The sequence below is a fragment of the Nomascus leucogenys genome, chromosome 17, assembly GCF_006542625.1.
Source record: "Nomascus leucogenys isolate Asia chromosome 17, Asia_NLE_v1, whole genome shotgun sequence".
Classification (NCBI taxonomy): domain Eukaryota; kingdom Metazoa; phylum Chordata; class Mammalia; order Primates; family Hylobatidae; genus Nomascus; species Nomascus leucogenys.
This window is the reverse complement of record NC_044397.1, coordinates 25,421,958-25,436,933: the sequence shown is the minus strand read 5'-3', so window position 1 is coordinate 25,436,933 and position 14,976 is coordinate 25,421,958. Positions and strand designations below refer to the sequence as shown.

The following is a 14,976-nucleotide window of genomic DNA, read 5'->3' as shown; positions in this document are numbered from 1 at the left end:
TGTTATCAGATCTCCAGCTACGTGCTGGGGGAACCACTACTCTCTTCAAAGCTGTCAGACAGGGACATTTAAGTCTGCAGAGGTTACTGCTATCTTTTTGTTTGTCTGTGCCCTGCCCCCAGAGGTGGAGCCTACAGAGGCAGGCAGGCCTCTTTGAGCTGTGGTGGGTTCCACCCTAGACTGGGTATTTATAAAGGAAAGAGGTTTAATTGACTCACAGTTCAGCATGGCTGGGGAGGCCTCAGGAAATTTGCAATCATGGTGGAAGGGAAAGCAAACATGTCCTCCTTCACATGGCGGCAGCAAGGAGAAGTATGAGTGGAGTGGGAGAAAAGCCCCTTACAAAACCATCAGATCTCATGAGAACTCACTATCTTGAAAACAGCATGAGCCTAACTACCCCCATGATTCAATTACCTTCCACGGAGTCCCTCCCATGACATGTGAGGAACTACAATTCAAGATGACATTTGGGTGGGGACACAGCCAAACCATATCAACCATATTCTGCCTAAATTAGAAGCCTATCTCTAATCACAGCTTAATTATTCAAGTACCTAATGTCACCACAGTTTCTTCTTTTAATTGGTGATTTTCTAATACGATTGCAGGACCTTCTGATTGGTAGTTTGTGCACAAGTTTTCAAAAAGAAGTTAATGTCTTTTTTTAAGAGAAGTTCATCAACTAAAGTGACATTAGAACCAGTGATTAAAAATTACTGAGGTCACATCTGTGGATGTTTATGACTGTCTACTTTTTGTTTATAGAACTCATGACTATTTAAATGAAAACAGTCACCTCAGTCCTCACTAAAAACAATGATTGTTAAAAATATGAAATTTAAGGTGGCTAGCAGAATGAGGCAATAAATACCAGATAAATGGAGTCATGAGTAAAAGTATTAATGTCATGGCTTCTTTTTGGTTAAAGTCTAAATGCTGTTTTTCAGTTTGGACTTAACAGGGAGGGTGCTGCAAATGAAAAGAGCATTTTTTTCTATAAAGGCTCACACAGTGTTAGGGTGTCTTAGTCCATTTAGGCTGCTGTGTAGTAACAAAATACTATAAATTAGGTAGCTTCTAAAGAACGGAAACTTATTTCTCATGGTTCTGGAGACTGGGAAGTCCAAGATCAAGGCATCAGCAAATTTGAGGGGAGGACCTGCCTCCTAGTTCGGAGACAGCCATCCTTCTGCTGTATCTTCATATAGCAGAAAGGATAAGTAAGCTCTGTGGGACCTCTTTTTTAGGGGCACTAATCGCATTTATGAGGGCTTCACGTTTATGATCTAATCACCTCCCAAGAGCCCCATCTCCTAAAACCATTACGTTTAGGGGTTAGGTTTCAACCTATGAATTTTGAGGAGACACTTCAGTTTATGGCTGTGGGAGATACTTTGTCTTCAGATAGTTAGATCTTTAACTCTGAATTCTTATGTACCTTTTAGAAATAAGGACTGATTTAGACTAGAGTCGTTGGGCCCTGCGTGACCCGAAGTAGCGGAGAGAGCGCAGACTAGAGCGCAGACTTTGGGACGTGGATCCGAGCCGGCGCGGTGGGTGGAGAGCAGGAGGAGGAGCCATTCGACGGCATGTTGCTGGCCATGGCTCAGCAGCACGAGGGTGGCGTGCAGGAGCTCGTGAACACCTTCTTCAGCTTCCTTCGATGCAAAACAGACTTTTTCACTGCAGGAGAAGAGGGGATGGCAGAGAAGCTTATCATACAGACTTTCAGCCACGACAATCAGCTGGCACAGAAGGCCTGGTGGGAGAAGAGAGCCCAGGAGAAGGCGGAGCGGGTCGCCAGGCTGGCTAAGGAAGCCAAGTCAGAGACCTCGGGGTCCCAGATAAGGGCAGAGAAGCAGAGAGGCTGCAGCTAGAGATTGACCAGAAAAAGGATACAGAGAATCATGAGGCCCAGCTCAAGAATGGCAGCCTTGACTCCCCAGGAAAGCAGGAGAAGAAGGAGGAAGATGAGAAGGACAAAGGAAAACTGAAGCCCAACCTAGGCAACAGGGCAGACCTGCCTAATTACCGCCGGACCCAGAGCCTGTCGGAGCTGGGCCTGGCGGTCCCTTTCCGTGTGAACTTCCAGCTGAAAGGGAAGGACATGGTGGTGGACATCCAGGGGCAGCACCTCCGGGTGGGGCTCAAGGGGCAGCCAGCGATCATCGATGGGGAGCTCTACAATGAAGTGAAGGTAGAGGAGAGCTCATGGCTCATTGAGGATGGCAAGGTGATGACTGTGCATCTTGAGAAGATCAGTAAGATGGAGTGATGGAGCTGCTTGGTGTCCAGTGACCCTGAGATCAATACCAAGATGATTAACCCTGAGAATTCCAAGCTGTCAGACCTGGACAATGAGACTCGCAGCATGGTGGAAAAGATGATGTATGACCAGAGACAGAAGTCCATGGGGCTGCCAATCTCAGACGAACAGAAGAAACAGGAGATTTTGAAGAAGTTCATGGGTCAGCATCTGGAGATGGATTTTTCCAAGGCCAAATTCGACTAGCCTGTGTTTTTTTCCTCCTTCAACTCTTGGGGCTGAGCTACAACCATCCAACTTTCTTTCCCACTCTTCTCTGGCCCTTGTGGGCCTCAGGGCTTGGGGTAGGCATGGGACTGGCCCAGGCACACAGGTCCCAGGGCATCAGGAGAAAGGCTGGGGCTTGGGGTCTTGTCTTCCCCAGTGGCCTACTGTTACACATTAAAGCAATTTGCCCAGCAAAAAAAGAAATAAGTACTGATTTATTTCCTCATTTGTGATGCCAAATTGTAAAGATTAAGGTAATTGTTCTGTTAAGGTATGAAAGTAAACGACTTATAAGAGACAGAGGCAGATAGGATATTGGCAACCTTCACACCCTAGTTTGAAAGGTACTGGCCTTTCTTGGCTGTGCTGAGGCTTGAATAAATACTATAGCAATAGTAACCACACCTTTGTTGTGTTTTATTTCTTCAATTGCCATTTGTTGTTGCAGCTTTTAGCTAAAGCACAGCTTCCCGAACTTCCAACTTGAATCATAGCACTGCGTCTTGGTGAATTGATTCTAGAGGTGGAAGTTAGTGTCTTAAATTTGATGCAGTCACATATGCCTTTTGGGTGACTTCACTTTGAATCCTCAAAGGATGACTTAGAGAATGCCAAATAAACACCCTGGCAACTGGTAATGACCTTCTGGGAGATTCTGACAGATTGAGGTTTCACAACAAACACAGATAAAAGACAATTTTTCAGAAAACAGTGGCGAAGGAACTGAGTAACTAAAGCATAACTGAAGGCAGTAGAGGTAGTTGAGTGGAAATGCATAGAGAGCTGGAAGGAGTGGAGTTCACCAGCAAATGTATCTTGTGTATCTGGCTGGGAGGTGTAATTGGGATGGAGAAAGGAAGGGCAGCATGCAGGAAGGCGTGTGGTAGGAGTAGAGCTGTGTGCTGGGGTGGCAAGTTGACTCTGTTGGTTGGTACCAAGAGTTTGTCTTACTGTAGTTAGACAGAGTTAGTTTTTGTTCTGAATGAGACACCGACTTTCCCATATTTCCTGATAGGGGTTTTGAATATAGTGACTTGAAGCAAGAACAGTTATTGGAACTATGGTATCAGATTTCCTGAAGGTCACATTATTCATTAATAATAATGTTGCTCTTTGAGCCCTTAAAATTGGCCTTTTTCTAGACTCCTAAACTCTGTATGTTCTTAATGAAATAACGCTGGCTAGAGCCCTTACCAAACCCTGACCGGAAACAGTGGATTAAAAGATACAGAAGACTGGGAGCTAGAAATTGTTTTTTCTTTTCAACCCATATTGTCTCAAAAACATCTACCTTAGGATCTATTCACATCCTTATTCACATGCCAACTCCTTGATTCATGTGCAAGATTGCCACCCTCCTTGCTATTTACAATAATTCATTCTTTAATTTCAAATTTTTGTGCTATTTTCATATTGTTTAAATGAGGTTCTCCACCTACCCAACATGGTAGCTATTTGCCTAATATCTTAGTTGTACCTAAACATTGTGGAAGGTGGTTTCTTTTATAAATTTAAAATGTTTGGCTTTTCAAACCCGTTTTCTCATCTTCCTTTGTCAGAGTTCTGTTTGAGGTGACCAGAGCCACTTGGATCCTGATTTAGTGGATGATTTCAGTGAAATTAAGACCTCGGGATTGACTTTTCTCTCACCCCACTCATCACAGTGGGAATGCATTTTTCATCTTTTCTGTGGGGTGATTTGGAGAATGACTGAGATGGTTATTCCTTTTTTCCTCCTGTTTCAGTCTGTTTTGTGCTGCAGTGACAGAATACTTGAGACTGGGTAATTTATAAGGAACAGAATTTTATTTCTCACCGTTCTGGAGGTGACTGGGAAGTCCACGATCGAGGTGCCAGCATTTGGTCTGGGAGCATTTGATGAGGGCCCTCTTGCCGCATCCTTATCGGCAGAAGGCATAAGGGCAAGTCGTCCAAATGCGGAGTGAAGCCTCTTTTGTAAGAGCCCTAATCCCATTGAGAGGGAGAAGCCATCATGGCTTAATCACCTTTAAGGGCTCCACTTGTAAATACCATCACTTTGGCAACGCCTAAATTTTGGAAGGGACACATTCAAACCATAACACCCCCTCTCACCTATTGTCTGCCCTCCTTTTGGGAGTGGGCAGTGGTGCTGACTGACAGATGGATCCTCCAGGCTTCCTTGCCCTCTGGCTTCTAACTGGATTGGCCAAGGGGGAACTTAAGGAGAGCTAAGAATGGGAGGGGAGAGAGCTGCCAGTCGCCATATCTCTTCTCTCTGCCTGCTTCTCTGCTGCAGTTTTGTCAGTGGCTGTGTCCCATCAAGAAACCACTCTTGCCTGGTGGGTCCTCTTTCAGGCCTCCAGCAGGTTACTTTCCTCTCCTTGATGCTTCAAGTCACTTTCTACCTGAATGCCCCCTGTGGTACCCTTCACTCTTCCCTCATCTTTGTAAATAGTCCTTCAATCAGATGTCTTCATTGAAACTATGTGAGTTGCCTCTATGTAGTACATGTAAGACACTGTTAAAAGTACAGGTAAGACACTGTGGTATCAATACTTTAATATGAGGAAACACATAGCACATTAAATGTACATGATTATAAGATATGTCTTAATTTCAGATACATTAATACTTAGAAACAACACCCATGACTCTTAAAACAGAGGGAAACCTATGAAATTGCTACTGGGTTTTCACTGTGTTAAAGAGACCATAATAAATGTCTTTATTTATAAACTTGCCTATATTTGAGATTATGTCCACAGGATAGATGAGAAGAGAGTTATGGACATTTTCTAAGACTTGTTTCTTTTTTTCGCATTGCATTCTAAAAGGGTAAAACATATTGAGAGTGCCACCTGTAGCTTCTTAGCTCTTGTTTGACTGTCCCCCTGACAGTAATGTGTGTTGACTTTTCCACAAATCTTTCCTAATCTGATAGGCCAAAGAGAGTCTTTGCATTTGGAAGTGAAAGTGAACATTTTCTATTTTATTAACAGGTTGTATTTTTCTTTTACTTTAAAAAAATCTCCTTTGCCTATTTATTTATTGGGTCTTACTGTTTTTCATATGCATGAGCTCTTTGTTTAGTAGTTCAGGGGTTAGCTGACTTTTTCTATAAAGGACCAGATAATAGACACTTCAGACTTTGTGGGCCATACAGCTTCTGTAGGGTGAAAGCAGCCTTAGACAATAGGCAACTAATGAGGATGGCTGTGCTCCCATATGGACGCTGAGATGTGAGTATTATATAGTTTTCATATGCCCTGGAGTATCATTCCTCTTTATTTTTTACAACCATTTAAAAATGTAAAAACCATTCTTAGTTCACGGGCTGTAGAAGAACAGGCAGTGGACTGGATTTGATTAGCGGGCCATAGTTTGCTGACCCTTGTAATAGATGATAACTCATTTAATTTGTTTTGACTATTTTCCTCACTTCCTTTTTTAGATAAATTTTTTTAGGCCTACAGAAGTTTGAATTTCTTACAACATCAAATTTTAAATTTCTGGCCATTTTTGTCATGATTCTGAAAGTTAGAATGTTCTTACTAACGATCATATCCAAAAATACACGACTTAATTTTAGCTTTGGAGACATGTTTTTTAAAGAATTCGCTTTTATTTGTGTGGAATTTATTTGTGTATAGTGTGATTTGGAGGTCTAAATTTAATTTTTTTGCAAGCAGCAAACCAATTGCGGGTTGTTTTTGAATCCTCCTGGTTAGTACCGGGTTCACTAACTGTGCTTTGGGTACCTTGGATCCTAGATTTACAGCATGATAATTTTCCCACTTTTCGTTTATGTTCAAGAAGTATGGTACCAACCTGTGACATGAGTTCCTCTTAGTTCTTCTTGGCTCATCTGTTTCCATATGAGCTGGCATTCACAGGAAATTCAGAACTCTTACAGGCAAAATATTAATAGATACATGTGGAAAGAGTTGTTCTCTGAAAAAAAAAGTTTGAGGTTTTTTTTTTTTTTTTTTTTTTTTTTTTTTTTTTTTTTTTTAGTGAAGAACGACAACTTGATCTCCCACACTAGGAAAGAAAGGTGCAATTAATAGTTTATATTACACAACATTAACTGTTGGGTTTTTTTTTTTTTTTTTTTTGGCCTTTGGAAGATATACTCAAATTTGTGATAAGTAAAATGACTTATTTATCACAGCTTACCATATAAGATTGGACAAGAACGATCTTTTATTTCTAGTCTTTTAGGTTGTCGAAGTGACCTAAAATGTAATTTGAGGATAAGCAAAACCCTGATCTGCTGAAAATTACAAAACCAAATTTGCAGGAATGGCTTTCTTGCTCCTGAGACTGAAAAATTTGTCTGCTCCCAATTCAGTTGACTATAAAGAATAGATAGCATGCTTTTATTTTCTGACAGCACTATGAGTTATTCCTGCTGAACCAGGAATGCTGTTAGTGTCAAGGATGGATTTGCCTTAACTTATTTTTCCATAAAGCTGTAATTTAAAAAAAATCTGTTAACATTTCTTTGTAATTCTTTGGTTCACAGTAGACAGTCCCACTGTGGAAGTCCTGGTCCGGTCAGCCCGTGTTTCCAGTGAGAGTGTTCTTTCAGAATTGGAAATGTCTGTATGTTCAGCTGGGTTGCCATGGTGCTGTGGGACATGAGGTGGCAAAACCTACATAAGAGTTAGAGATGAGTAGTGCTTAGGATACAGATTACAGAAAGTACAGCTTGCCATCAAGTTCTAGGCAAGAGATAGAACTAAATGTCTTAATCCTAAGAGGAAAAACTTCATTCCAAGGGACATTGGGTTTAGATAAGATTCATTGTTAGATTATGCCCCAGATGGCCTGTTAGCTTTCTTAGGAAACTTGTTCCCATTTTTTGTCTCCATAATGGTTCTCAGCTACTATCTGGACCAGTCCCTTAAAATTAAAGGTTAAATTAGATGTGATGTGATTTGAAATTTGAAACCTATGTTTTTATTTAGCTAGACTATAATGGTACACTTAGAATTTTTGTTCAACTTCCCCACCCAATATGAATTTGGAGAAAAACAAGAATGACTAAAAAATCAACAGGCTTACATGAAATTGAGAGGACGGTTTGGAAATCTCCTTGAATTTCTTTTTGTAAGCCAAATTTATTTTTATAAGCCTTTAACGGAAGACGGTTTGTTCTTTGGATAATTGGCCCAGGCTGTATCCTCCTCTTTCAAATATGCTTCAACCAAATACCCAACTGTGAGATGAATAGGATAAATGAAGTTGGGAGTTGTGGAGTGGTGGGGGGTGGGTGGGCAGGAGGGGGGGCGGCAGGCAAAACAGTCATGTGGAATCTTTTGTTTCATTTTTAAAATAATTCTTAAGAGCTGCTGTCTTTCGACAGAGTCAGAAAGTCCTTGCTTAAGCGTATTTGTCACTAGAGAGAGTGAATGGGATTCTGAAGTCTTTAACGTGGTTCTGTAAATGTAAGTCTTGTTGTTTAATCACGGCATTTCTGCAAAAATGAACTCCTGCACCCACATCCCTCCCCCTCTCCTTTCTTTTAGTGTCTTAGAACTCAGCTAAGCATTTGAACAGTCATTGCTAAGTGTTTCCACATTGGGGGAACTAGAAGAACTTGGCTGGATAGAATTCGGATTTTCATGGGAGGGAATTAGTTTTCCGTTTTCTGCCTTAGAAGTCATATACTATACTTGCTATCTGGGCTGAACTGACTTGAAAAGTCAAACGGGAATGAGTCTAGCTACTAAATTTAGAGAACTGATTCGTAATTTCTTGATCTAATACAGTGGGCAGTCTTGTCATTGACCAGTTATTTATTTCAATGTTTGCCAAACCTAGAATGAAATCCAAGGCTGCTGCTTAACCCTCTATAGCTTTGGTAGTTCATTTCTACTTCTCCTCATTTCCGAAGATAACATGTATCCAGAGAGCCTGTGAGGTCCTGGCTTAGATGAGTCCTGCATATCAGGGCAAACTTCCATGCCTCTGGACATCTTTCACATTTCAGACATTGTCTTATTTCTTATCCAGTTAACAAGTATGTTAAGTCAGGCTTTAACTCTCCCCTCTCTCCCCTCTCCCCTCTTCAAGGGAGATTTAAAATAAGTGGGAAATTACTTTTTGTATAGATGTTCTTTTGTCTTAAATTCATGCTCATGTGACTTTCCACTTGCCATTTAGAGTAACAGTTATTCAAAGAGCATTACCTAAATTCCATCATTAAGAAAAAAACTTATGCCCCTGCTCTGCTCCTTCACCCCTCATCATTATTTTTAAAGCTCTCTAAATGCCTGTCTTGCTTAAAGAATCATAAGACTATGGAAGTGGAATGCAGTTGGCATGTTGTTCACTATTCCATGAATTTGTAGACTAAATATATTATTTCTGTGGCTCATCCAGAAGATGTTGTCATTCTTTAAAATTGCAATTAGCATTATTGTAAAATTCGTTGATGGAAAAAGATCTATTAAGGTTACATGTATTTTGGATTTAATGTTGCTTTACCTAAGGATGTTAGGGTTCACCAAATCCTGCTTTGCCTGGGATATGCAGGGAGGAAAATTGAGAAGAAATCTTTTTTTTTCCCATTAATGAATGAAAGAACTTCAATGTGAAGAATTTTTAAAAGTCACAAGCACAGATGGTTCACCTGGGTAATTTGCAAGGAAACTGGATGAGCGTAATGTAGGTGGGGAAGACTTAGGGAAATTATTCAGAAAATTCAATTCCTTTCCTTTTATCTGTCTGAGCCAGTTAGGGGGAAAAAAAATGAGGTTTTTGGATGTCAGAATTACCTGCTGGAATTTTTCATGCACTTTTCAGAATAAAAAACATCAAAAGAGAAAAATTAAATTTTCTAGTATGATTTAAGAAAATAAACAAAATGAGACATGCTGGGGAAAGTGATAGGACACTTTCAGGTTGTGAACCTCAGGGAGTTTCCTGGCTGAAACAGGTGGCTTGGAGTTTTCCCTCTTTCTTTCTGTCCCCCTTTCTACTTTACTTTTCTCCCTCTCTTCCTCCTTTTTTTTTCTTTTATTTGCACACCCAGAAGCATGGACCTTTCCTTCTTTTGGTCCTTCTGTCCATCAGGGTCAGGTCTTTCAAGATAAGTGGACACAGTACCACTAAATCTGTAAACTTCTGATTTGTATGTCATTCTTCTCTGTGAGCCAGCGTTGTCATTGGTTTAAAAAAATAAAAGCTTCAGCTGGGTGCAGTGGCTCACACCTGTAATCCCAGCACTTTGGGAAACCAAGGCAGGCGGATCGCCTGAGGTCAGGAGTTCAAGACCAGCCTGGCCAACATGGCAAAACCTCATCTCTATTAAAAAAAATACAAAAACTAGCTGGGCGTGGTGGCAGGTGCCTGTAATCCCAGCCTTGGGAGGCTGAGGCAGGAGAATTGCTTGAACCTGGGAGGTGGAGGTTTTGCAGTGAGCCGAGATTGAGCCACTGCACTCCAGCCTGGGCAACAGAGTGAGACTCCATCTCAAAAAAATAAATAAATAAAAATAAAAGCCTCAGCGTATTGTCCTCTGGCCTGCGAGCTTGCTGAAGTATTATTCCCTGTTGTATCCCCCAGGCTATGTTGCTGTCTAGCCTGTGAATAAGGCAAATTCCATATTATGGAGGCAGTGGGCTGCATGAAAAGAGCACAGATTTTTTATATGATGAGTTATACGACTTGAGGCTAAGTACCTAATTTGTAAGTCCTCATCTGTAAAATAAGAATGATATCTAGTTCAAAGAGATGCGAGAATTACAAATTCTCCTATGTAAGATGCTTTATATATTGCTTGGTATACTTGGTAGGTCTTTAAGAAATGCTTGTTTCTTTTCTGCTAGGTCTCTAGTAATTGGAATTTTGGATGACTAAATTAACATTCAACTGATTTTTTACGCAATTAATATGTAAGGCTTTTCTAAGTCTTGAGGGAGGTAAAACATGAAAGGTAGCATTTGCATGCACAGGCACTGTTTTAAGCCATGTGTACATTTTATCTGGCTTTATCTTCTATACACAGTTATGAGATATGCACCATTATCTCCAGTTTATTGATGAAGAAATAGTATAGAGGATTGATTTATCTGAGACCGCACAGCTAGTAAGTGGTATGGTTGGCTCAGGCATAAAGAGAGAAACTGATACATGTAATACAAGGCATAACATGGTACTTATTTTTAAAAAGGGTGAACATGACCAGAGGATTGAGAAGAGAAGGCAATTGTATTTGGTTTGGGTAGGAAAATTAGGACAGGCTTCAGGGAGAAGATGTCATTTGAGCTGGGCATAGAAGGAATTGAGTGTGTTGTGGAGAGACAGACATGGGAGCCAAAGAGAGAAGAATGTGGTGGCCATGGAGACAGGAACACTTGGGTGCTGCCCCAGAGCAGCAGACAGCTTCACTGGCTTTCTGAAGAATACTGGATGTGTGATAACCAATCCCAGAAGCTGCCCCTGGACCCTGAGCTGGTGCTGGGATCCCAGACCTGAGGTCGGGTTTGAGGGTGAGGCTTTCTCTGCCCAGGGTTGCCACATGGCAGTGGTAGAGGCTGAACATTGACAGAGAAGTGAAATCAGAAGGTAGGTGACTAATCCAAATAAAAGTTGTGGATCTGAGGGTGGAGGAGTAGAAGGTGGCAGCACAGGATGAGGGAGGATGTTTGAAATGATGGTTGAAAGGCGGAAGCCTAGAGAAGTTTCTGAACCCCGAATGGTCTCTGCTGTGCCTTTTTAATAGATGCTGGTCCCTCTGGACGTGGGTGAGGAGCAGCTTATTAAGTATTTTCTTCATAGCATTGAAAGGAAGTAGGAGACAAAAGCCTCGATGGGGAAACTGAGGTGTGGTATTGGACACATGGAACCTACCTGCCAGTGTCAAGGTGGAGGTGGAAGGATTTGATAGGCTGTTGACAAGTTTTTTTTCTGGGGTTGGCAGTGAAGTAGTGACATAATGGGGATTATGCTTGAGGAAGATTGATCTGCCATTTCTATGGGGATGGATTAGGTCATTTAGACTTTAGGGAGGGCACTTGTGTTGGTGCCTTTACACCTTGGGGCAGAATTCATAAGGCTTTGCAATCGATTTGATTGAGAGCTGGGAAATGAAGCAGTTAAAGATGACCTTAATGTCTTTAATAGTGTTTCTATATGTATTAGATATTTGGGTGAGTTCTATGTGGCAGGCAGAGTGCTAGCTACTGGATGAAGAGTGCTGAGCAGAACTGTGTGAGTAGATAGGTGGGGAGGAACTAGAATGAGAGTGGCTTTTGGGTTTTGAACCTGGGTCATGGGGAAAGTGGTGTGACATTTACTGAAACAGGACAAGCAGCAGAGGACTTGGCTTAGAAGCCCTGATGATGCAGTTTGTTTTGATGAGTTGAGTTTGAGGTTGATCACGGCAAGTGATCAATCATAAAATTAGACATCTTGGACAGAGATTGGAGATGGCAACAGATAGAAAGTGGGTTGAAAAACAAAGAATGGGCCAGGCGCGGTGGCTCATGCCTGTGGTCCCAGCACTCTGGGAGGCCGAGGCGGGCGGATCACTTGAGGTCAGGAATTTAAGACTAGCCTGGCCAACATGGCGAAACTCTGTCTCTAATAAAAAATACAAAAAGCGGCTGGATGTGGTGGCACACGCCTGTAGTCCCAGCTACTCTGTGGGCTGAGGCAGGAGAATTCGCTTGAATTCAGGAGGTGGAGGAGGTTGCAGTGAGCTGAGATCGTGCCACTGCACTCCAGCCTGGGTGACAGAGCCAGACTCGGTCTCAAAAAATAAAAAATAAAAAAAAAATAAAAAAAATAAAGAATGCTCTTTTAGAGATTCAAGGGAAGCAGGGAGAGGATATGGCCTTATGAGCAAAACTTAAATTTTAGGGGGCAGAAGGAAGATGCTGCAAAGAGTGTGGAGGAGGAATCAGTATAACTTGTATTTTTCCACCTACCTGTTTTCTTGTGCAGTTTGTTTCCTTTATGGCTTTAGAACAAGGTTTCTTAACCTTAGCACTATTTATGCATTTGGGACCAGATAACTGTTATGTCATAGGTGTGTCCTGTGCTTTGTAGGATGCTGAGCTGCACCCCTGGTCCCTGCCCACTGTATGCCACTGGGTAACAATGAGTAGCACTGCCTCTTCCCAATTATGTCAACCAAAAATATCTGTAGACTACTGAATACACCCTGGGGGGCAGTCACCCATAGTTGATCCTCACTGCTTTACGGGTAATGATTTTGTAGTTGTCTTTCTTTTTCCTTCCCACGTGTATCCTGCCCAAACCACAGCCAGGGAGGAATTGGAGGCAGGCAATGCCAGCAAAAGGGTTGAACCTTCATTTGGTTGCAAGCAGTTTGTGACTCAGTTCTCAATAAAGTTACATGTAGGAAGATGTTGGGAATTATCCTGTGAAACAGTTTCCTGTACTAGGAGAAGTGTGAACTGGTAAGACTATTTCGTTGTAGCTCTCAACAGGCCTGGGCCTGTGATATGACTGCGTTTATGGACACTGGGGTGGGATGGAGTGGAGGGAATTTTAGCTCTGAAAGTTTGGGGAATTTATCAGTTTCAAAAAGTATTATTTTACAGAAGTCCCTATGTAGTTCTTCAATGCCTTTAGGAGAAGCTATTAATTTAAATGTGTCCTGTCAAAGAAAATAAATGTGTGTCCTAATAAAGGTCCCGAAAAGTTCATGTTGGACATCTCACCCCTCCAAATGAAGTGACACAGGAGGCATACACAGTCCTAGTGGTTTCTGCATACCTGGCACACTGCCTTTTCACCTGGTAGATGCCCATGAGTTACCTGAGTTGAATTGAAATCCTGCTTGTCATTTATGCTTGAAGAATTCTTCCTTTTTGATCTTGAAAGGGGAAGGAGAAGTGCTTGGAGGCAAAAAGCTTTAATCTGTGCAAAATATCAAAGAATAAGTTCATGACTGTGTCAGCGGCATTCTCAGTTTCATTTGAAATCTTTATTTAGAGATTGGCCATGGATTTGGGTGTGCTTGTTAGGTCAGTGGAGGGGAGGCTGTTGATTCACGTTGGGGCTTTTTTCCATTTCTTAGAGTTCTCCAGGTGCTCCTCTCCTGCCTTTGAGCCTGAAGTTCATTTCTGAGAGGTGCTTGATGAAGTGGTTATTATAATCAGTTTGGCCTAATACGCTATTCATAAAACTTGAAAATTGACCAAAGAGAGAGGCAGAGAAAAAACTGAACTATTTTTAGGTAGTTTCAGATGTTGTGTTTAATCTTTTTTTTTTTTTTTTTTTTGAGACGGAGTCTCGCTCTGTCACCCAGGCTGGAGTGCAGTGGCGCAATCTCGGCTCACTACAACCTCCGCCTCCCGGGCTCATGCCATTCTCCTGCCTCAGCCTCCCGAGTAGCTGGGACTACAGGTGCCTGCCACCACGCCCAGCTAATTTTTTGTATTTTTAGTAGACACAAGGTTTCACCATGTTAGCTAGGATGGTCTCGATCTCCTGACCTCGTGATCCACCCGCCTCGGCCTCCCAAAGTGCTGGGATGACAGGCGTGAGCCACTGCGCCCGGCCGTGTTTAATCTTTTAAAAGCCCATAAATGCTAAGGGTTGTTCTCATCTGTAAATAGTGGTGAAACATGAAGATATGAACAGGTGTGCTCTAAGTCAGAGGGCGGGGTGGAGGGGAACCTGCATGAACTATCTTTCCTTAGCAGGCCAGGCACATTCCTTGCTGTTTTTGGGGAGTGGGCTCCAGGATCCTTTCCCTCTTGGAAAAGAGCAGAAAGTGCCAATTGGATCTCTGGTCACTAAATAAAACTGACCTACCCTCTGAGTGTGGCCCAGCTCTTAACAGGAGCAAATTGAGACCTCAACTGAATTCTGCCTTCCAGATCTTTCGTGATATTTACTGGTCCATGGAGACAGGAAAGCGAAGGTAGGAAGGTGCAAGGACAGATAGTTGCTGCCAAAATGAATTTGGCCAGGTTCATTCATCTGCTCTCCCTTGCACACAGCTCTCTCATTCCTTCCTCTTTGACTTTTTTAAAAATAAACTTTTTGTTGTAGTATAGTTTCAGATGTATGGGAAAAATGAGGCTATAATGCAGAGAATTCCCACATACCCTGTATCTAGTTTCCCCCATTATTATCTTAAGTTAGAACGGTATGTTCATCACACTTAATGAGCCAATACGGGTACCTTATAATTAGCTAAAGTCTGTGCTTTATTCACCTTTCCTCAGTTGATACTTAATGTTCTTTTTCGGTCCGGGGATCCCATCCAGGATGCCGGGTCACATTTAGTTGTCGTGGAGCCTCAGGCTATTTTTGGTTGTGACAGTGTCCCAGACTTTCCTTGTTTTTGATGACCTTGACAGTTTCGAGGAGTACTGGTCAGGTGTTTTGTAGAATACACCTCAGTTGAGATTTGTCTGTTGTTTTTCCGTGGCGATTCAACTGGGGTTGTGGATTTCCAGGGGGAGGATGAC

General features: G+C 42.0%; 1 protein-coding gene and 1 pseudogene across 11 annotated transcripts in view; both read left to right on the top strand.

Moving 5' to 3' along the window:
• Window positions 1–14,976, top strand: part of FMNL2 (formin like 2) — a 315,819-nt gene that overhangs the window by 50,391 nt on the left and 250,452 nt on the right. The gene's annotated exons all lie outside the window — the stretch shown is intronic.
• LOC101177284 lies at window positions 1,521–2,729 on the top strand (annotated as a pseudogene). The gene has a single exon (XR_001113411.2). The product of XR_001113411.2 is annotated as a nuclear migration protein nudC pseudogene (transcript).